The following is a 23,846-nucleotide window of genomic DNA, read 5'->3' as shown; positions in this document are numbered from 1 at the left end:
ATTTTGCCTTATATAATGTTAAGCATTTTTATACTTGAGGAAACACAGGTCTGAGAACCTGAAATCAGACAAATAAGCAAACAAATAAGATAAGCCCTGGGATTGATTTGACTTTTCACTCAAAGAAACATTCTGAACAAAGCTAGTATGAGGGAAGTTCCCAAAGGGGAGGATGAGGTTCTCACTGATTTGATGAAATAGAGATCAGAATTTGGGGAGGCTGAAGTGACTGAAGGTTGTGGATTCTAGAAAGAAAGAAGCCATTTAGAAAATCAGCTCCAGAAATATGTATTGGGTACCCTGATTCTTTGCTGAATATTGAGCAGTGTGTGTGCAAGAAAAAACACCACAGGGCCTAACAAAGAGTTATTAAAAATCCAAGATGATTGATTCCAAAGGCTTACACAGGGCTAAGAGGCATTTGAGTTCCAACCAGCCAGAATGAAGAGTTCTCTTTGATGAGCTGGAGTATTCAGTAGAGATCCAAGAAGTGTACCATGACTTAATAATGGGACTAAAATATCACTAGAAGAAAGGTTATTATGCAACTGCCATAAATAAGCTTAAAAGTGACAAAGAAAAAATGTAAATTCTCTGTAACTATCTTGCTGCCTATGCCATAGTCAATAATAGAAATAAAATGGCATCCTATAAGTTATGCAGTTAATCCAAAGGAAGAAGGTTTAAAAGAAAAGAAGGAAAAGATAGAAAATACAGAAAATAACTAGCAAGATAGTAGACTAAAACTCAAACATTTCAATAAGTACATTAACTCTAAACTGTAGAACACCTTATTTAAAAGATTAGAGCATATTGTCTGTGAAAGCAAGCTTTAATTATAAAGACACAAACTACATTAACAGTAGAAGTATAGAAAAGATCATACCATGCAAACACTAGTTATAAAGGATCCAAATTAAATTTATATTAATAATAAACAAAGTACACCTCAGAATAATAATGATTACCAGAGTGAAAGGACAACTCATAGTGATAAAAAGATCAATTTATAAAAAAGAAATGATAATTCTAAAGGTGTCTGCATCTGATTAGAGAATTTTACCTACAAAAAGAGGAAGAGAAATAGAGAAATCCACAATTATACTTGGAGAATTCAACACTCATCTTGCAGTAATTGATGGAACAAATAGATAGAAATCTAGAAGTAAACAGACATAAAAGCCCATTCAACCCACTTGACCTATTTGGCATCATTGAACACAATGCCCCAAAACAGCAGAATACACATTCTTTTCAAATGCACAGGAAATATTCACTGAGATAAACCATACGCAAGGCCATAAAACAAGTCCCAATAAATTTAAAACAATGGCCAATATAGAGTATTTTTTACCAAAATACAATTAAATAGTAATTAGTAGTATAAAGAATGTGGATAAAGTATTTGAAATGTAAACAGCACAATTCTAAATAAGCCACAAGTCAAAAAAAGTAATTATAAGAAAAATTAGAAAAATATTTTTAATGAATAAAAAAGAAAATACAGTGCCAAAATTTGCAATTCAGGAGGGATGATATCATAAGAATGCCGGAGCATGATGCTCCAAGAATTATTTCCTCCTTGGAAACAACAATTAAATGGAAAAAACTGACAAAATCAACTATTTTGAAACTTTAAAATCTAGTCAGAAACTTATATCAACCAAATGAGTACTCACTGAAGAAAAAGGCTGCAAATTTTTGGTAAGAAAACATTGTGGCATTTTTGCTTAGCTGCTTACCAACCCTCAATCTCCAGTGCTGTGGTGGCCATTGGAAAGGTGATCATCATTCAGGGTGTGCCTTACTGGTGCTGGGGGTAGGCGGTGGAGGGTAGAATATAAACCTTGTTCCCAATAAATTGTGGTTGTGTGTTTTGGCCTTTTGAGTTATTCACTAATGGACAAGCACAAAAGTTGACCTTGCTTCCACTCCTATCAGGAGCAACTTTCTTAGTGACATCTGTTAAAAGCATTTAAAGAAGTACACTATCTATATCCACGCAGGAAAAGAAATGGTGGGCAAGACAAGCAGCATACAGACCCAAAGCCTGGAAAGGAAGAGGGTGAGGAGGAATACTTTTTGGAGGAATCAGAGCGTGGAAGATTCACTACATATACTGTGGAATCTAGAATGCAATGTGCACCAACAGTAGATTTGAACAGAAAAATAAAGAATCACAAAACTTTAAAATACAACAACTGAAATTACCCAGTCTGAAAAACAGATAGAAAAAATAATAAAGGAACATGAACAGAACCTAAATGACTTCTGTGACTCCATCAAGTGAACCAACGTACACACTGTGGGAGTCTTAGAAGGAGAAGAAAGAGGTAAACAGAATAATGGCTTCAGAATAACGGCTGAAAATTTCCCAAATTTGATGAAACCCATGAATCCACAAGTCCAAGACGTTCATTTGTCTCCAAGTAATACGAATGAAAAGAGATCCACACTCAAAAACACATGGGATATTCTCCAGGGTAGATTATACATCAGGTCATGTTACAAGTCTCAATAAATCTTAAAAGGCTGAAATCATAAAACATAGTTTTCAAATGTATTCAACCACCATACAAAGAAGCTAGAAATTAATAAAAGAAGAAAAAGTGGAAAGTTCATGAATATGTGAAAATTAAACAACACACTCTTAACAAACCTGTAAGTCAAAAAATATATAAAATACTTTGAGATCAATAAAAAAGAAAACACATCATTATACCAACACTTATAGGATGTAACAAAAGTATTCCTCAAAGAAAAATGTACAGCTACAAATACCTATATTAGAAAAAATAAAGATTTAAAATAAGTAAACTAAATCTATGCTTTCAGAAATAGAAAAGAATAAACTAAACCTAAAGCTAGTAGAAACAAGTAAATAATAAGAATTAGTAGAGATTAATGAAATGGATCAAATAAAATTAATAGATGATTAACAAAAGTTTCTTATTTAAAAGATCAACAAAATTCACAAACTTTTATCTAGGCTGACCAAAAAATGAGAAGATCCAAAGGCTCAAATTATCAAAGTCAGAAATGAAAGTGGTGACACTACTACAGATCTTACAGAAATAAAAGTAGTGTAAAATAATACTATTGATAATTGTACACCAACAAATTAGATTACTTAGATGATACGAACAAATCTCCATAAATGCATAAACTACCTAAACTGACTGAAGAAAAAAGTAGATTCTCTAACAATATCTGTAGCAACTAAAAAGATTAATCAACAATCAAAAACCTCCCAACAGAAAAAATACATGGAGCGGATAGCTTCAATGGTAAATTCTGCAAACTTTTAAAGAACATGTATTATTCTCAAACTCTTACAAAACATAGAAGGGAAGGCAAAACTTTCTAACTCCTTCTATAAGGTAACCACTATTTTGATACCAAAGCCAGACAAAGACACACAAGAAAAACAAAAACTATATACCAACAATTCTTATTAATACAAATATAAAAACCTTCAACAAAATGCTAGTTAACCAAATCCAAGAGCATACCATTACCAAATGATAACAAAACCAATCAATATGACATAGTTTATTAATAGAGTTTTAAAAATATGATCATGTCAATAGAAGCATAAAAAATGACAAAATTGGACACTTTTAAGAAAACAAACACTCAGAAAAATAAGAAGTAGAAGGGAACTTTTCAACATGATAAAATGTATTTATGAAATGCCCATAGTAATATTATATTTAATAGTGAAAGACCAAAAGTTTTACACCTAAGATCAGGAACAAGTCAAATATATCTGCTTTCACCACTTCTATGCAATCTTTTTATTTTTTATTTTTATTTATTTATTTATTTATTTTATTTTATTATTATTATACTTTAAGTTTTAGGGTACATGTGCACAATGTGCAGGTTAGTTACATATGTATACATGTGCCATGCTGGTGTGCTGCACCCATTAACTCGCCATTTAGCATTAGGTATATCTCCTAATGCTATCCCTCCCCTCTTCCCCCACCCCACAACAGTCCCCAGAGTGTGATGTTCCCCTTTCTGTGTCCATGTGTTCTCATTGTTCAATTCCCATCTGTGAGTGAGAACATGCGGTGTTTGGTTTTTGTCCTTGTGATAGTTTATTGAGAATGATGATTTCCACGTTCATCCATGTCCCTACAAAGGACATGAAGTCATCATTTTTACGGCTGCATAGTATTCCATGGTGTATATGTGCCACATTTTCTTAATCCAGTCTGTCGTTGTTGGACATTTGGGTTGGTTCCAAGTCTTTGCTATTGTGAATAGTGCCGCAATAAACATACGTGTGCATGTGTCTTTATAGCAGCATGATTTATAGTCCTTTGGGTATATACCCAGTAATGGGATGGCTGGGTCAAATGGTATTTCTAGTTCTAGATCTCTGAGAAATCGCCACACTGACTTCCACAATGGTTGAACTAGTTTACAGTCCCACCAACAGTGTAAAAGTGTTCCTATTTCTCCACATCCTCTCCAGCACCTGTTGTTTCCTGACTTTTTAATGATTGCCATTCTAACTGGTGTGAGATGGTATCTCATCGTGGTTTTGATTTGCATTTCTCTGATGGCCAGTGATGATGAGCATTTTTTCATGTGTCTTTTGGCTGCATAAATGTCTTCTTTTCAGAATTGTCTGTTCATGTACTTTGCCCACTTTTTGATGGGGTTGATTGTTTGTTTCTTGTAAATTTGTTTGAGTTCATTGTAGATTCTCGATATTAGCCCTTTGTCAGATGAGTAGGTTGCGAAAATTTTCTCCCATTTTGTAGGTTGCCTGTTCACTCTGATGGTAGTTTCTTTTGCTGTGCAGAAGCCCTTTAGTTTAATTAGATCCCATTTGTCAATTTTGGCTTTTGTTGCTATGCAATCTTATATAACAAATTCTAGCTAGAAAAATTAGGTATAAAAACAAAAAGCATTCAAATTGGAAAGTAAGAAGTAAAAATATATCAATTTACAATATGATTATATGTATACCCAAAGAACACACACACACAAACACACATACACACACACGCACTTACTACTACAACATATCAATGAATTCAGCAAATTTGCAGAGTGCAAGAGCAATAAAAAAATTAGTTTTTTCTATACAGCAGTAATAAAAAATCTGAATCAAAAATTACAAAAAACAGTTATATTCACAATAACACCCCAAAGAATAAAATGCATAGGCATACATTTAAACAAGGATGTGCAAGATTTGTATTTTGATTACTGAAAAACGAAACAAAAAGAAAACATTGCTGAAAGAAGTCGAAGAAGACTAAATAAATAGAAAGACATCATATGTTCATGGCTTGGAAGACTTGTTATCATCAAGATTTTAAGATTACCCAAAGAAACAGAGCAAGATAGTGGATAGAAGTCTACACTGTTTGTCTCTCCTCAACTGAACACCAAATATTAACAATTATCCTTACACAGGAAAGCACCATCACAAGAACCAAAAATTAGGAGGGAAGAGTGAAGAGTAAGACTTTTTCTTGCATCCTGGATACCAGCTCAGCCCCAGTAGGATAGGGCAGCAGGCAGAGCTTGGAGGGCCCCCTTCCAGGTCCTAGCTTCTGGAAAACATTTCTAGATACATCTTGGGCCAAAAGGGAACCCACTGCCTTAAAGCAAAGTAACCAGTTCTGGCAAGATTCATCATCTGTGAGTCCTTGGGCCATGAATGCCCAGCAGTGGTCCCCAGAGAGTATGCCACATGCCTTGGGCTCTGAGAAATGCTGGCTTCAGGTGTGACCCAGCACCTTCACAGCTGTGGTGGCTATGATGAAATACTTCTTCTGTTTGAGAAATGCAGAGGGAAAAGTAAAGGGGATTTTTGTCTTGCACCTTAAGTATCAACTTGGCCACAGTTGGGTAGAGCAATAAGCAGGCTCTTGGGATCCCCAAGTCCAAGACTAGATCCTTGGGCAGCATTCCTGGACCTGCCCTGGGACAGAAGAGAGCCCACTGTTCTGAAGGTTGAGTCCCAGGCCTGGCAGCATTCACCAGTGGAAGAGCCCTTAGGTTTTAAGTGAACATTGGCAGTGGCCTGACAGAACCCCTCTGGGGACTGATGGTGGTGGTGGCCACATAGAAAGTATCCTCTACCTGTAGAAATTGGGAGGAAGAGTGGGAAGAACTTTGTATTGTAGTTTGAGTACCAGCTTAGCCTCAGTATAAGAGAATATCAGGTAAATTACCAAGGATTTTGATCACAATACCTCACTTCCAAACAGAATTTCTAGACATGACTGGGACCTGGGAAAGCTTGTTACCCTGAAGAGAATGGCATTGGGCAACACCCAGTGCTATGCTGGCTTCAGGTCTGACCCAGTGCAGTCCCAGTGATGGTGGCCCCAGGATGCTTACATCACCACATCCCCAATTCCAGATGGCTCAGCACAGAGAGAGAGAGAGACCCTTATGTTCAGGAAAAAGTAAGAGAAAAGACCAAGAGTATCTCTCTGGTAATCCAGAGAATTCTTCTTAAACTTATCCAAGACCACTAAAGTAGTCCCTCTGTGAGTCTGCAAAAACCACAGCCTCATTGGGCTTAGGGCCCAAGTCCCTTTGAATACCTGGAAAGCCTTTCCAGGAAGGATAGGCACAAACAAGTTCAAACTGTAAAGACCACAATAAATACCCAACTCTTCCATGCCCAGACATTGATGAATATCTATAAGTATCAACACCATCCAAGAAAACAGAACCTCACCAAATGAATTAAATAAGCCACCAGTGACCAATTCTGGAGAAACAGAGATACATAACCTGTCAGATAGAGAATTCAAAATAGCTGTGTTGGCGAAATTCAAAGATATTTAAGATAATACAGAGGAGGAATTTAGAACTCTATCAGGTAAATTTAACAGAGATGAAAATAATTAAAAAGAATCAAGCAGAAATTCTGGAGTTGAAAAATGCAATTGACGTGCTGAAGAATGCATCACTCTCTTAATAGCAGAATTGATCAAGCAGAAGAAAGAATTAGTGAGCTTGAAGAATTAGTGAGTTTGAAGAATTAGTGAGCTTGAAAGTAAACAGAGGAGACAGGAAAAAAGAATAAAAATAGTAAAGCATGCTTACAAGATCTAGCATATAGCCTCAAAACGTCAAATCTAAGAGATATTGACCTTAGAGAGGAGGTACAGAAGGAGACAGAGGTGGAAAGTTTAATAAAGAAAAAAATAACATCAGAGAACTTCTCAAACCTAAAGAAAGATATTAACATTCAAGTACAGGAAGCTTATAGGACACCAAGCAAATTTAACCCAAAGAAAACTACCTCAAAGCATTTAATAATCAAACTCCCAAAGGTCAAGGATAAAGAAAAGGCCAAAAGTAGATAAAACCACAAAGATGGGGAAAAAACAGAGTAGAAAAACTGGAAACTCTAAAAAGCAGAGCGCCTCTCCTCCTCCAAAGGAATGCAGTTCCTCACCAGCAACGGAACAAAGCTGGACAGAGAATGAGTTTGATGAGTTGAGAGAAGAAGGCTTCAGACGATCAAACTACTCCAAGCTACAGGAGGAAATTCAAACAAAAGGCAAAGAAGTTGAAAACTTTGAAAAAACTTTAGATGAATGTATAACTAGAATAACCAATGCCGAGAAGTGCTTAAAGGAGCTGATGGAGCTGAAAGCCAAGGCTCGAGAACCACGTGAAGAATGCAGAAGCCTCAGGAGCCGATGCGATCAAATGGAAGAAAGGGTATCAGTGATGGAAGATGAAATGAACGAAATGAAGTGAGAAGGGAAGTTTAGAGAAAAAAGAATAAAAAGAAACGAACAAAGCCTCCAAGAAATGTGGGACTATGTGAAAAGACCAAATCTACGTCTGATTGGTGTACCTGAAAGTGATGGGGAGAATGGCACCAAGTTGGAAAACACTCTGCAGGATATTATCCAGGAGAAGTTCCCCAATCTAGCAAGGCAGGCCAACATTCAGATTCAGGAAATACAGAGAACACCACAAAGATACTCCTCGAGAAGAGCAACTCCAAGACACATAATTGTCAGATTCACCAAAGTTGAAATGAAGGAAAAAATGTTAAGGGCAGCCAGAGAGAAAGGTCGGGTTACCCACAAAGGGAAGCCCATCAGACTAACAGCGGATCTCTCGGCAGAAACCCTACAAGCCAGAAGAGAGTGGGGGCCAATACTCAACATTCTTAAAGAAAAGAATTTTCAACCCAGAATTTCATATCCAGCCAAACTAAGCTTCATAAGTGAAGGAGAAATAAAATACTTTACAGACAAGCAAATGCTGAGAGATTTTGTCACCACCAGGCCTGCCCTAAAAGAGCTCCTGAAGGAAGCACTAAACATGGAAAGGCACAACCGGTACCAGCCGCTGCAAAATCATGCCAAAATGTAAAGACCATCGAGACTAGGAAGAGACTGCATCAACTAACGAGCAAAATAACCAGCTAACATCATGATGACAGGATCAAATTCACACATAACAATATGAACTTTAAATGTAAATGGACTAAATGCTCCAATTAAAAGACACAGACTGGCAAATTGGATAAAGAGTCAAGACCCATCAGTGTGCTGTATTCAGGAAATCCATCTTATTTGCAGAGACACACATAGGCTCAAAATAAAAGGATGGAGGAAGACCTACCAAGCAAATGGAAAACAAAAAAAGGCAGGGGTTGCAATCCTAGTCTCTGATAAAACAGACTTTAAACCAACAAAGATCAAAAGAGACAAAGAAGGCCATTACATAATGGTAAAGGGATCAATTCAACAAGAAGAGCTAACTATCCTAAATATATATGCACCCAATACAGGAGCACCCAGATTCATAAAGCAAGTCCTGAGTGACCTACAAAGAGACTTAGACTCCCACACATTAATAATGGGAGACTTTAACACCCCACTGTTAACATTAGACAGATCAACGAGACAGAAAGTTAACAAGGATACCCAGGAATTGAACTCAGCTCTGCACCAAGCGGACCTAATAGACATCTACAGAACTCTCCACCCCAAATCAACAGAATATACATTTTTTTCAGCACCACACCACACCTATTCCAAAATTGACCACATAGTTGGAAGTAAAGCTCTCCTCAGCAAATGTAAAAGAACAGAAATTATAACAAACTGTCTCTCAGACCACAGTGCAATCAAACTAGAACTCAGGATTAAGAAACTCACTCAAAACCGCTCAACTACATGGAAACTGAACAACCTGTTCCTGAATGACTACTGGGTACATCACGAAATGAAGGCAGAAATCAAGATGTTCTTTGAAACCAATGAGAACAAAGACACAACATACCAGAATCTCTGGGACGCATTCAAAGCAGTGTGTAGAGGGAAATTTATAGCACTAAATGCCCACAAGAGAAAGGAAGAAAGATCCAAAATTGACACCCTATCATCACAATTAAAAGAACTAGAAAAGCAAGAGCAAACACATTCAAAAGCTAGCAGAAGGCAAGAAATAACTAAAATCAGAACAGAACTGAAGGAAATAGAGACAAAAAAAGCCCTTCAAAAAATTAATGAATCCAGGAGTGGATTTTTTGAAAGGATCAACAAAATTGATAGACCACTAGCAAGACTAATAAAGAAAAAGAGAGAGAAGAATCAAATAAACGCAATAAAAAATGATAAAGGGGATATCACCACCGATGCCACAGAAATACAAACTACCATCAGAGAATACTACAAACACCTCTACGCAAATAAACTAGAAAATCTAGAAGAAATGGATACATTCCTCGACACATACACTCTCCCAAGACTGAACCAGGAAGAAGTTGAATCTCTGAATAGACCAATAACAGGCTCTGAAATTGTGGCAATAATCAATAGCTTACCAACCAAAAAGGGTCCAGGACCAGATGGATTCACAGCCGAATTCTACCAGAGGTACAAGGAGGAACTGGTACCATTCCTTCTGAAACTATTCCAATCAATAGAAAAAGAGGGAATCCTCCCTAACTCGTTTTATGAGGCCAGCATCATCCTGATACCAAAGCCTGGCAAAGACACAACAAAAAAAGAGAATTTTAGACCAATATCCTTGATGAACATTGATGCAAAAATCCTCAATAAAATACTGGCAAACCAAATCCAGCAGCACATCAAAAAGCTTATCCAACATGATCAAGTGGGCTTCATCCCTGGGATGCAAGGCTGGTTCAATATATGCAAATCAATAAATGTAATCCAGCATATAAACAGAACCAAAGACAAAAACCACATGATTATTTCAATAGATGTAGAAAAGGCCTTTGACAAAATTCAACAACCCTTCATGCTAAAAACTCTCAAGAAATTAGGTATTGATGGGACGTTCTCAAAATAATAAGAGCTATCTATGACAAACCCACAGCCAATATCATACTGAATGGGCAAAAACTAGAAGCATTCCCTTTGAAAACTGGCACAAGACAGGGATGCCCTCTCTCACCACTCCTATTCAACATAGTGTTGGAAGTTCTGGCCAGGGCAATTAGGCAGGAGAAGGAAATAAAGGGTATTCGATTAGGAAAAGATGAAGTCAAATTGTCCCTGTTTGCAGACGACATGATTGTATATCTAGAAAACCCCATTGTCTCAGCCCAAAATCTCCTTAAGCTGATAAGCAACTTCAGCAAAGTCTCAGGATACAAAATCAATGTACAAAAATCACAAGCATTCTTATACACAGACAAACAGAGAGCCAAATCATGAGTGAACTCCCATTCACAATTGCTTCAAAGAGAATAAAATACTTACGAATCCAACTTACAAGGGATGTGAAGGACCTCTTCAAGGAGAACTACAAACCACTGCTCAATGAAATGAAACAGGATACAAACAAATGGAAGAACATTCCATGCTCATGGGTAGGAAGAATCAATATCGTGAAAATGGCCATACTGCCCAAGGTAATTTATAGATTCAATGCCATCCCCATCAAGCTACCAATGACTTTCTTCACAGAATTGGAAAAAACTGCTTTAAAGTTCATATGGAACCAAAAAAGAGCCCGCATTGCCAAGTCAATCCTAAACCAAAAGAACAAAGCTGGAGACATCACGCTACCTGACTTCAAACTATACTACAAGGCTACAGTAACCAAAACAGCATGGTACTGGTACTAAAACAGAGATATAGATCAATGGAACAGAACAGAGCCGTCAGAAATAACGCCGCATATCTACAACTATCTGATCTTTGACAAACCTGAGAAAAACAAGCAATGGGGAAAGGATTCCCTATTTAATAAATGGTGCTGGGAAAACTGGCTAGCCATATGTAGAAAGCTGAAACTGGATCCGTTCCTTACACCTTATACAAAAATCAATTCAAGATGGATTAAAGACTTAAACGTCAGACCTAAAACCATAAAAACCCTAGAAGAAAACCTAGGCATTACCATTCAGGACATAGGCATGGGCAAGGACTTCATGTCTAAAACACAAAAAGCAATGGCAACAAAAGCCAAAATTGACAAATGAGATCTCATTAAACCAAAGAGCTTCTGCACAGCAAAAGAAACTGCCATCAGAGTGAACAGGCAACCTAAAAAATGGGAGAAAATTTTTGCAACCTACTCATCTGACAAAGGGCTAATATCCAGAATCTACAATGAACTCCAACAAATTTACAAGAAACAAACAATCAACCCCATCAAAAAGTGGGCGAAGGATATGAACACACACTTCTCAAAAGAAGACATTTATGCAGCCAAAAGACACATGAAAAAATGCTCATCATCACTGGCCATCAGAGAAATGCAAATCAAAACCACGATGAGATACCATCTTACACCAGTTAGAATGGCAATCATTAAAAAGTCAGGAAACAACAGGTGCTGGAGAGGATGTGGAGAAATAGGAACACTTTTACACTGTTGGTGGGACTGTAAACTAGTTCAACCATTGTGGAATTCAGTGTGGCGATTCCTCAGGGATCTAGAACTAGAAATACCATTTGACCCAGCCATCCCATTACCGGGTATATACCCAAAGGATTATAAATCATGCTGCTATAAAGACACATGCACACGTATGTTTATTGCGGCACTATTCACAATAGCAAAGACTTGGAACCAACTCAAATGTCCAACAATGACAGACTGGATTAAGAAAATGTGGCACATATACACCATGGAATACTATGCAGCCATAAAAAATGATGACTTCATGTCCTTTGTAGGGACATGGATGAAATTGGAAATCATCATTCTCAATAAACTATCACAAGGACAAAAAACCAAACACCGCATGTTCTCACTCACAGATGGGAATTGAACAATGAGAACACATGGACACAGGAAGGGGAACATCACACTCTGGGGACTGTTGTGGGGTGGGGGGAGGGGGGAGGGATAGCATTAGGAGATATACCTAATGCTAAATGGCGAGTTAATGGGTGCAGCACACCAGCATGGCACATGTATACATATGTAACTAACCTGCACATTGTGCACATGTACCCTAAAATTTAAAGTATAATAATAATAAAAGAAAAAAAAAAAGAAAGGATCCTAAAAACAGCAAGAGAAAATAAACAAATAACATACAATGAAGCACCAATATGTCTGGCAGCAGACTTTTTAGTGAAAACCTTACAGGCCAGGAGAGAGTGGCATGACCTATTTAAAGCGCTAAAGGGAAAAAATATCTTTCTCCTTACAATGGTATATCTGGCAAAAATATACTTCAAGCATGAAAGAAAAATAAAGACCTTCCCAGACAAACAAAAACTTGAAGAATTCCATCAACACAACGCTTGTCCTACAGGAAATGATAAAGAGAGTTCTTCAATCTGGAAGAAAACAATGTCAATGATCAATAAAAAATCATCTGAAGGTACAAACCTCACTGGTAATAGTAAGCACAAAGAAAAACACAGAATGGTGTAACATTGTAATTGTGGTGTGTAAACTACTCTTAGGATATGTAGAAAGACTAAACTATGAACCTATCAAAAATAATAACAACCACCACTTTTCAGGGTATTGACAGTACAATTAGACATGAAGAGAAATTTAAAATGGTTAAACAAGCAGGCAGACAAAGTTAACCTGTAGAGTTACTGTTAGTTGTATTTTTGCATGTTTGTTGTGTTTGTCTATGAAATCAGTGTTAAGTCATCATCAGTTTAAAATAATGGGGTAAAAGATATTATTTGAAAACGTCATGCTAACCTCAAATCAAAAAACAAAGGACACACAAAAAATGAGAAACAAGAAGTTAAAGCATACTATCAGAGAAAATCACCTTCACTAAAAGAAAGACAGGAAGGGAAAAAAGAGGGACGAGAAGACCACAAAACAACCAGGAAACAACTATCAAAATTACAGGAGTAAGTCCCTACTTACCAATAATAACATTTAATGTAAATCGACTAAACTCTCTGATCAGAAGACATAGAGTGGCTGAAGGGACGGAAAAAACAAGACCCAATTGTCTGTAGCCTACAGGAAATATATTTCATCTACGAAGATACACATAGACGGAAAATAAAGAGATGAACAAAGATATGCCATACCAATGGAAACAAAAAAGAGTAGGAGTAGCTGTATTTATATCAGAAAAAATAGATTTCAAGACAAAAACTGTTAGAAGAGACAAAGAAGTTCATTATATAATGATAAAGGTTATCAATTCAGCAAGAAGCTATAACAATTATATATGTATATACACCCAACACTGGAGCACCCAGATATATAAAGCAAACATTATTAGAGCTAAAGAGAGAGATAGACCTCAATGCAATAATAGCAATAATAGCTAGAGACTTCATTATCCCACTTTCAGCACCGGACAGATCTCCCGGACAGAAAATCAACAAAGAAACACTGGGCCTAATCTGTAGTATGGAACAAGTGGGCCTGATAGATATTTACAGAATACTTCATCCAACAGCTGCAGAATGTACATTCTTCTCCTCAGCACATGGATCTTTCTCAAAGATAGACCATATGTTAAGTCACAAAACAAGTGTTAAAATATTAAAAAATGTTGAAATAACATCAAGCATCTTCACTTACCATAATGGAATAAAACTAGAAATCAATAATATGAGAAATTTGGGAAAGTATACAAACACATGGAAATTACACAATCTGCTTCTGGAGGACTACTGGGTCAATGAAAAAATTAGATAAATTGAAACATTTATTCATTAATAAATGTCATTACTAAATGACAATGAAAATACAACATACCAAAACCTATGGGGTGTAATGAAAGCTATACCAAGAGAGAAACTTATAGCTAGAAGTGCTTACATCAAAAATGAAGAAAAACTTCAAATAATAACCTAATGATGCATCCTAAAGAACCAGAAAAGTAAGCGAAAAACCAAAGTTAGTAGAAAAAATAATAATAAATATGAGAGCATAAATAAATGACTTTGAAATGAAGAGAACAACAAAAAGGTCAATGAAACAAAAAGTCGATTTTTTGAAAAGATCAAACTGACAAACCTTCAGCCAGAAAAATGAAGGAAAAAAGAGAGAAGACTCAAATAAAATCAAAGATGAAACAGAAGATATTACAACTGACACTGCAGAAATGTAAAGGATCATTAGCGGCTATGATGAGCAACTATATGCCAATAAATTGGAAAATCTAGAAGAAATAGATAAATTGCTAGACACTTACTACCTACCATGAAGAAATCCAAAACTTAAACGGGCCAATAACAAGCAACGAGATCAAAGCTTTAATAAAAAGTCTCCAGTAAAGAAAAGCTCAGGATTCAATGCCTTCACTGCTTAATCCTATCAAATATTTAAAGAACTAACACCAATCCTACTCAAACTGTTCTAAAAAAGATGAGGAGGAAATAATCTCAAACTGGTTTTATGACGCCAGTATTACCCTGAAAACAAAACCAAAGACAAATCATAAAAAGAAAACTACAGGCCAATATCTCTAATGAACATTGATGCAAAAATCTTCAACAAAATACTAGCAAACTGAATCAATACATTGAAAAGATCATTCCTCATGATCAAGTGGAATTTATCCAGGGGATGCAAGGATGGTTCACCATATACAAATCAATAAATTTGCTACATCATATCAACAGAATGAAGGACAAAAACCATATAATCATTTCAGTTGATTCTGAAAAAACATTTGTTAAAATTCAGCATCCTTTCATGATTAAAACCCTCAAAAAAATGGGGTACAGAACAAACATACCTCAACATATAACAGCCATATATAAAAGGCCGACAGCTAGTATCATACTGAATGGGAAAAAAACAAAATACCATTCTCTAAGATCTGGAACATTACAAGGAAGACCACTTTCAGCACTGTTATTCAACATAGTACTGGAAGTCCTAGCTAGAACAACCAGACAAGAGAAAGAAAGAAAGGATATCCAAACTGGAAAGGAAGAAGTCAAATTTATCCTTGTTTGTAAATGATAGGATCTTATATTTAGAAAAACCTAAAGAATCCACCAAAAATGCTATTAGGACTAATAAAAAAATTCAATAAAGTTGCAGGATGCAAAATCAATATACAAAAATTAGTAGCATTTCTATATGCCAACAGTGAACAATCTGAAAATGAAATGTAAAAAGTCTCATAAAAATTTGTCATAGCCACAAATGAAATTTAAAACATAAAAATAAACCAAAAAAGTGAAAGATCTTTACAATAAAAACTATAAAATGCTGATGAAAGAAACGGAAGAGGAATAAAAGAGGGAAAGATATCCCACACTCATGGATTGGAAGAATCAATATTGTTTAAATGTCCATACTACCCAGAGCACATTCAATGCAATCCCTATCAAAATACCAATGATATTTTTCACAGAAAAAGAAAAAAACTATTGTAAAATTTACATAGAACCACAAAAGACCCAGAATAGCCATAGCTGTCTTAAGCAAACAGAACAAAACTGGAGGAATCACATTACCTGACTTCAAATTACACTACAGAGCAATAGCAACCAAAAGAGCATGGTATGGGTATAAAAACAGATACATAAGCCAGTGAAACATAATAGAGAACCGAGAATTAAATCCACACATCTACAGTGAAGTCATTTTTGACAAATGTGCCAAGAACATACATTGGAGAAAAGACAGTCTCTTCAATAAATGGTGATGAGAAAACTGAATATCCATATGCAGAAATACAAAACTAGACCACTATCTCTTGTCACATGCAAAAATGAAATCAAAGTGGATTAAAGACTTAAATCTAAGACCTCAAACTATGAAACAACTACAAGAAAACATTAGGGAAACTCTCCAGGACATTGATCTGGGGAAATATTTCTTGAGTAATACACAGTAAGCACAGGCAAGCAAAGCAAACATGGACAAATGGGATAACATCAAGTAAAAAACATCTGCACAGCAAATAAAACAATCAGCAAAGTGAAGAGACAACCCATAGAATAAGAAAAAAGTATTTGCAAACTACCCATCTGACAATGGATTAATAACTATAATATATAAGGAGCTCAAACAACTCTAGAGGAAAAAAAATCTAATAATTCAATTTAAAAATAGGGAGAAGATTTGAATAGACATTTCTCAAAACAAGACATACAAATGGCAAACAGGAATATGAAAACGTGCTCAACATCATTGATCATCAGAGAAATGCAAATCAAAACTACAATGAGATATCATCTCACCCCAGTTAAAATGCTTATTATAAAAAAGACAAAAATAACAAATGCTGGTGAGGATGTGGAGAAAAGGGAGCCCTTGTACACTGTTGGTGGGAATGTAAATTAGTAGGACCACTATACAGAAAAGTTTGGAGGTTCCTCAAAAAGCTAAAATTAGAGCTATCATAGGATCCAGCAATCCCACTGCTGGGTATATACCCAAAAGAAAGGAAGTCAGTATATCAAAGAGACATTGGCATTGCCATATTTGCTGCAGCACCATTCCCAATAGCCAAGGTTTAGAAGGAATCTAAGTGTCCATCAGCAGATGAATGGATAAAGAAAATGTGGTACATATAAACGGTGTTGTACTCTTCAGCCATAAAGGAAAAAAAAATGAGATTCTGTCATTTGCAACAACCTGGATGGAACTGGAAGTCCTTATGTTAAGTGAAATAAGCCAGGCAGAAAAAGACAAACTTCACATATTCTCACTTATTCGTGGGGTCCAAAAATCAAAACAATTGAACTCATGAAGATAGAGAGATAGAGAGTAGAAAGATGGTTACCAGAGGCTGGGAAGGTTAGTGGAAACATGGGATGGTAGTAGGGGTGGTTAATGGGAAAAAGACAAAAACAAACACGGAAAGAATAGTCAATAATAATTTAATAGCATATTTAAAAATAACTAAAAATATATAACTGAATTGTTTGTAACACAAAGGATAAATGCTTGAGGAAATGTATACCCAATTTTCCATGACATGCATACCTATACCAAAATATTTCAGGTACTCCATGAATGTATACACCACTGTGTACCCACAAAGGTTAAAAAAAAAATTTTAATAGACTATTACTCAAAGCAATTCAACACAATCTTTATCAAAATTGAAACAATCTTTTTTTTCTTTTGCAGAAATAGAAAAGCCTATCCTTGATTTCATATGGAATTTTAAAGGGCCACATATAGTCAAAGCAAACTTGAAGAAAAGTTTAGAGTACTCACTTTCCTATTTGAAGGTTTTACCAAGCTACCGTGTGATAACAAAATAGTATAGTACTAGAATAAGTATAGTTACATAAAGGAATGGAATATAATTGAAACTACAGAAATGAATCTAGATATCTATGACCAGTTGATTATCATTAAGGACACTGGGTTAGTCTATTTGGTCTTGCTGCAAAGAAATACCTGAGACTGGATAACTATAATCCCCACGTGTTGAGGGAGGGTCTGGGTGGGAGGCAATTGGATCATGGGGAAGGATTCCCCCTGGCTCTTCGGATAGTGAAGGAGTTCTTGGGAGAGCTCATTGTTTAAAAGTGACAATTTTCCCCATCTTCTCTGTTTCTTCTCCTACCATAAGATACGCCTTGCTTCCCCTTTGCCTTCCACCATGATTGTAAGTTTCCTGAGGCCTCCTCAGCCATGTGGAACTATGAGTCAATTAAATTTTTTCCTTTATAAATTACCCAGTCTCAAGTAGTATCTTTATAGCAGTGTGAAAATGGACTAATACAGAGAATTAGTACCAGCAGAGTGGGGTACAGCTATAAAATAACCTGAAAATGTGAAAGCAACTTTGGAACTGGGTAACAGGCAGTGGTTGTAACAGTTTTGAGAGCTCAGAAGAAGACAGGAAGATGTGGGAAAGTTTGGAAATTCCTAGAGACTTGTTGAATGGTTTTGACCAAAATGCTAATAGTGATGTGGACAATGAAGTACAGGCTGAGGTGGTCTCAGATGGAGATGAGGAACTTATTGGGAACTGGAGTAAAGGTCACTCTTAATGTGCTTTAGCAAAGAGACTTGTGGCATTTTGCCCCTGCCCCAGAGATCTGTGGAACTTTGAACTCGAGAGAGATGAACTTGAGAAATGGCGGAGGAAATTTCTTAAGCAGCAAAAAATTCAAGATGTCACCTGGCTTATTCTGAAAGCATTCAGTTATATGTGTTCACAAAGAAATGTTTTGAAATTGGAATTTATGTTTAAAAGAGAAGCAGAGCATAAAGGCTTAGAAATTTTGCAGCCTGACCATGCGGTAGAAAAGAGAAACCCATTTTCTGGGGAGGAATTCAAGCTGGCTGCAGAAATCTGCAGAAGTAATAAGTAGCCTAATTTTAATGGCCAAGACAATGGGAAAATGTCTTCAAGGCATGTCAGAGATCTTGATGGCAGCCCCTCCCATCACAGGCTTGGGGGCCCGGAAGGGAAAAATGATTTTGTGGGCTGGGCCCAGGGCCCGGCTGCTCTGTGCAGCCTTAGGACTTGGTTCCCTGCATTTCAGCTGTTCCAGCTCCAGCAGTGGCTAAAAGGGGCCAAGGTGCAGCTAGGGGCCATTGCTTCAGAGAGTGAAATCCCCAAGTCTTGGCAGCTTCTACATGGTGTTGGGCCTGGAGGTGTGCAGAAGACAAGAGTTGAGCTTTGAGAACCTCTGCCTAGATTTCACAGGATGTATGGGTGGGAGCCCTCATGGAGAACATCTGCCAGGGCCGTGCAGAACGGAAATGTGGGGTTGGAGCCTCCACACAGAGTCCCCACTGGGAAACTGCCTAATGGAGCTGTAAGATGAGGGCCACCATCCTCCAGACTCCACAAAGATAGGTCTACCAATAGCTTGCACCATGTGACTAGAAAAGCCACAGGCACTTAATGCCAGCCTGTGAAAGAAGCCATAGGGGCTGTACCCCACAGAGCCACCAAAATGGAGCTGCCCAAGGCTGTGGGAACCCATTCCTTGCATCAGCGTGCCCTGGATGTGAGACATGGAATGGAGAACTTGAAGTTTTAAGATTCAATCCCTGCCTGGCCAGGTTTCAGACTTGCGTTAGGCCTGTGGCCCCTTTGTTTTGGCCAATTTCTCCCATTTGGAATTGGAACATTTACTCAATGCCTGTAACCCCATTGTATCTAGGAAGTAACTAACTTGCTTCTGATTTTACAGGCTCATAGGCAGAAGGGACTTCCCTTGTCTTGGATGAGTCTTTGGACTTGGACTTTTGAGTTAATGCTGAAATGCGTTAAGACTGGGGGATTGTTGGGAAGGCATGATTGGTTTTGAAATGTGAAAAGGACATGAGATCTGGAAGAGGCCAGAGACAGAATGATATGGTTCAGCTCTGTGTCTTCACCCAAATCTCATCTGGAATTGTAATCCCCACCTATCGAGGTAGGGACCTGGTGGGAGATAATTAGATCATGGAGATGGTTTCCCTAATGCTGTTCTCATGATAGTGAAGGAGTTCTCATAGGATCTGATGGTTTTAAAGTGGCAGTTTCCTCTTGGTTCTCTATCTCCTGCTGCCATGAGAAAATGTGCCTTGTTTTCCTTCACCTGCCATGATTGTAAGTTTCCTGAGACCTCCTGAGCCATGTAGAACTGTGAGTCAATTAAACCTCTTTCCTTTATAAATTACCCAATCTCAGGTAGTATCTTTATAGCAATGTGCAAATAGACTAATATAGTAACATGAAGAAAGGAGTCTTATTTGCCCATTGTTCTGCAGGCTGTCCAACCATGGCACAAACATCAGCTTGGCTTCCGGTGAGGTTTCAAGAAGCTTTTACTCATGGCAGAAGGCACAGGGGGAGCAGGCATGCTCTGCAGAGAGACAGGAACAAGAAAGAGAGAGGAGGAGGTATCAGGATCCTTTAAAAAATAAACTCTCGTGAACTATGGAGTGAGAAGTCACTCATTACCATGGGAAGGACACTAAGCCATTCATGAGGGATCCACTCCCACCACCCAAGCTCCCACCAGACTATACCTCCAACAGTGGGGATCAAGTTTCAATATAAGATTTGAAGGCCAGACACAGTGGCTCACGTCTGTAATCCCAGCACTTTGGGAGGCAGAGGCGGGTGGATCACAAGGTCAGGAGTTTGAGAGCAGCCTGGCCAACATAGTGAAACCCTGTCTCTACTAAAAATACAAAAAAATTAGCCAGGTGTGGTGGTGGGTGCCTGTAATCCCAGCTACTCAGGAGGCTGAGGCTGAGGCTGAGGCTGAGGAGAATCGTTTGAATCTGGGAGGCAGAGGTGGCAGTGAGCCGAGATTGCGCTACTGCACTCCAGCCTGGGCGACAGTGTGAGACTCTGTCTCAAAAAAAAAAAAAAAAAAGATTTGAAGGGGACAAATATCTAAACCATATCAGGTGCCAAAATCATTTAATGGAGAAAAATTATTTCTCCATAAAACTGGTACTGACACAACTGAATATCCACATACAAAAGAATGAAGTTGGATCTGTACCTCATACCATATACAGAAATGAACTCAAAATGGATCAAAGGCCTAAATCAAAGAGTTAAAACTATAAAATTTAGAAGAAAATATAGAGGTAAAATTTTATGGCCTTGGCATTGGCAGTGGATTATTTGAAATGTCATGAAAAACACATGCAACAAAATAAAAATAAATAGTTAAATTGAACTTCATCAAAATTTAAAACTTTTGTGCAGAAAAGAACACTATCAAGAAAGTGAAAAAAACAACCTACAGAATGGGAGAAAATATTTGCAAGCCATATATTTGATAAGAGTTTAGTATCTAGAATGTATAAAGAATTCTTACAACTCGACAACTAAAAGACAAACTTCCCACTTAAAAGATAGTCAAAGACTTCAATAGACATATCTCTAAGGGAGATACAAATGGTCATAGCTAATACAAAGATGCTCAGCATCTTTATCAGGAAAATACAAACATAAATCATAAGAAGATACCACTTTATACCCACTAGGATGGCTATAATTAAAAAACAATAAAAGAAATAAGTTTCGGCAAGAATGTGGAACAATGAGAAACATCCTATGTTGTTGGAAATTATGCAAAATGATGCAGCTGCTATGGAAAACAGTTTGGCATTTCCTCAAATTGTTAAACAAATGATCTTCTCCCACTGGAAGATGGCAGAATAAAAACCTCTAATGATCATCTCCCCACAGAAACATCAATTTGAAACAACCACTGAAGAAAATACCTTCACAAGAACTAAATAAACAGGACCTTGTTTTAGCATAACCGTAAAAGACACATCAAAGAGGACAGAAAAAACAGTCTTGCGTTGACTGCATTACCCCTCCTCAAACTCTAGGCAGCACAGTGTAATAACAGACTTCTTTCCCTTGGGGAAAGGGGAGGAAAGTGAATGAGAGACTTTGCCTTGGAACCCAGAAAACCCTCCCTCATCTCCCCCAGGCCCATTCAGGTCAGGAACTTCAGAGTCTGCCAGAGTCACGATGAACTCGGCCTTAGGGTGTCCTCTTGTGCTGGAAGGGCTGCAGTTACTACAGGCACCCAACAGTCAGTCTCCTTTGAATTCCTGGAAGGCCCTCTGAATAAAGACTGTTACAAAGATTGGAATAAATATATAATTTTTTATTGCCCGACCATCAACATATGTCCACAAACATCAAGAAAATTCAGGGAAATATGAACTCATCAAATCTGCGTAAGTACTGCATAAGGCAGTATTTAGAATGAAATTTACAGTTTTAAATGGTTGTATTAGAAAATATTAAATATTTAAGATAATTTGTCTAAGTACCAACCTTGAGAAACTAGATAAAGAAGAGAAAATTCAACTAAAAATAATTAGAATGTAGAAAACAAGAAACAGCAGAAATTAATGCAATAAAATGGATATTTACAAATATGTAATGAAATTAATGAAAATTAAAGAATAAAATTTAGAGCTTGCTTCTTTAATTCAATAAAGTTGATAAACCTCTAACTAGAGTAATCAAAAAAAAAAAAAAGAGGGAGAGAAGACAGAAATTACCAACATTAGTGAATAAAGCATATACCACATGACAGATCCTACAGATGAAGGAATCACAAACTTGTGGCTCATGGGCAAAATCTTGTCCTATCAACCACTTCATAGATACAGTTTCATTAAGACTTCTTCCATGCTACAGTAGCAGATTTAAGAAGCTGTAAGAGACCATATGTCCTCCAATGCCTAAGGTATATACTAACTGGCTTTTAATAGAAAAAGTTTGCTGAGCCCTGTTACATATAGTAAAATAATAAGAATTTATACAAATAAATGGCTTCTGGTGAGACCTCAAGAAGCTTTCACTCATGGCAAAAGGCACAGGGGGAGCAGGGACAAAGAGACGGGGACATTATATTTGTATATTGCCAGTAAATGCAGCAATTTAGAGTAAATGAGAAAATTCATTGAAAGACAAAAATTACAAAAACTGATTTATGAAGAAGTAGAATGTGCATATTTCTACTTCAGTTAAATATATTCCTAATGAAACACCTTCCCACAAAGAAAAATGACTTCACAATAAATTCTATAAATTCAAAAAAGATAATAACTCTCTTACAAAAATACTTTTAAAAATTAGAGAATGGAAGCACATATACCAACTGTTTTATGAAACCAACATTACCCTGATACTAAAACCAGGCAAAAATTCCAAAAATTCCAAAAAACGCCTAAACAGCAAAAAATTAACAAAGCCAAATTATAAGCTACAGACTATGCTTCCTGAACACAGAAAAGAATCTTACTAAAATATTAGCAAATTGAATCCATCAATATTATCAGTGTATGAAAAGAGTAGCATGCCATGAACAAATGAAGTTTATTCTAAGAATACAAATTTGGTTTAATATTCAAAATTAATCAGCATAATTAATCATAGTAAATGAAATAAGGAGAGACATGTATTTTTTCAATAGATGCAGAAAAAGCATTTGAAAAATTCAGCACTCTTGATGGAAAAATCTCAGCAGACTATGAAAAAAGGGAATAGTCTCAAGCTAATAGAGGACATCTATGAAATATGTTCTACAGTTAATATCGTACTTAATGGTAAAATACAGAATATCCTACCTGAAAAGTCAAGGAAACATTAAAGATGTCCCCTTTCACTACTTCCTTTAAATATTTTATGCAACTTCCTAGCTACTACACTAAAGCAAGAAAAATAAATAAAAAGCAGACAGAAAAAATGAAATATACTTATTCATAGATGACTTGATTCTATACGTAAAAAGTACAAAAAAGTATAAACCAAAAGTTACTAGACCTAGTACCTGAGTTTAGCAAAGCAAAGTTACAGGATAATAAATCTGTATACAAAAATCAAATGTTATTTCTATACACTAGTATCAAACAATTAAAAATGGACATGGACCTTTAATACTATTTACAATAGCATTTAAAAAATAAGCAATACTGAGGAATAGATCTAATAAAACATTTGAAAGACCTAT

General features: G+C 36.7%; 1 long non-coding RNA gene across 1 annotated transcript in view; it reads right to left on the bottom strand.

The window, feature by feature from the left end:
• Positions 1–23,846, bottom strand: part of LOC129047871 (uncharacterized) — a 45,779-nt gene that overhangs the window by 11,492 nt on the left and 10,441 nt on the right. The window lies entirely within an intron of this gene.

The sequence above is a fragment of the Pongo abelii genome, chromosome 13, assembly GCF_028885655.2.
Source record: "Pongo abelii isolate AG06213 chromosome 13, NHGRI_mPonAbe1-v2.0_pri, whole genome shotgun sequence".
NCBI lineage: Eukaryota > Metazoa > Chordata > Mammalia > Primates > Hominidae > Pongo > Pongo abelii.
This window is presented reverse-complemented; position numbering and strand designations above follow the sequence as displayed.